Source organism: Phocoena sinus, chromosome 2 (assembly GCF_008692025.1).
Source record: "Phocoena sinus isolate mPhoSin1 chromosome 2, mPhoSin1.pri, whole genome shotgun sequence".
In the NCBI taxonomy this organism is placed as follows: Eukaryota; Metazoa; Chordata; class Mammalia; order Artiodactyla; family Phocoenidae; genus Phocoena; species Phocoena sinus.
Genome location: NC_045764.1, coordinates 177,486,449 through 177,486,748, shown reverse-complemented (window position 1 = coordinate 177,486,748; position 300 = coordinate 177,486,449).

The window sequence follows — 300 nt, the reverse complement described above, 5'->3', positions numbered from 1 at the left end:
CGCGGGAGGAAGAAGAGGCACCGCCCAGCCCCGCCCGCCGGCGGCCACGTGGGGAGCGGGCGTCGGCCGGGGCGGAGTCTGCGCGGGGGGGGGGGGCGCCGGGAGAGGCCCCGCCCGCTCTTGCCAGTTGGGCTGGGGCGCAGAGGGAATCTCCTCGCGTCTATAAATACCCGGGCCGCCTCCGCCGCGGCTCGACAGGTTCCCGGCCCTGCCAGTTTCGCTGTTCGTGGGCCGGGGTGGCGCTGGGGAGTGAGACACACAGAGCGGGGAAGGGGTGGGGGCGTCCTGGGAAACATCTGG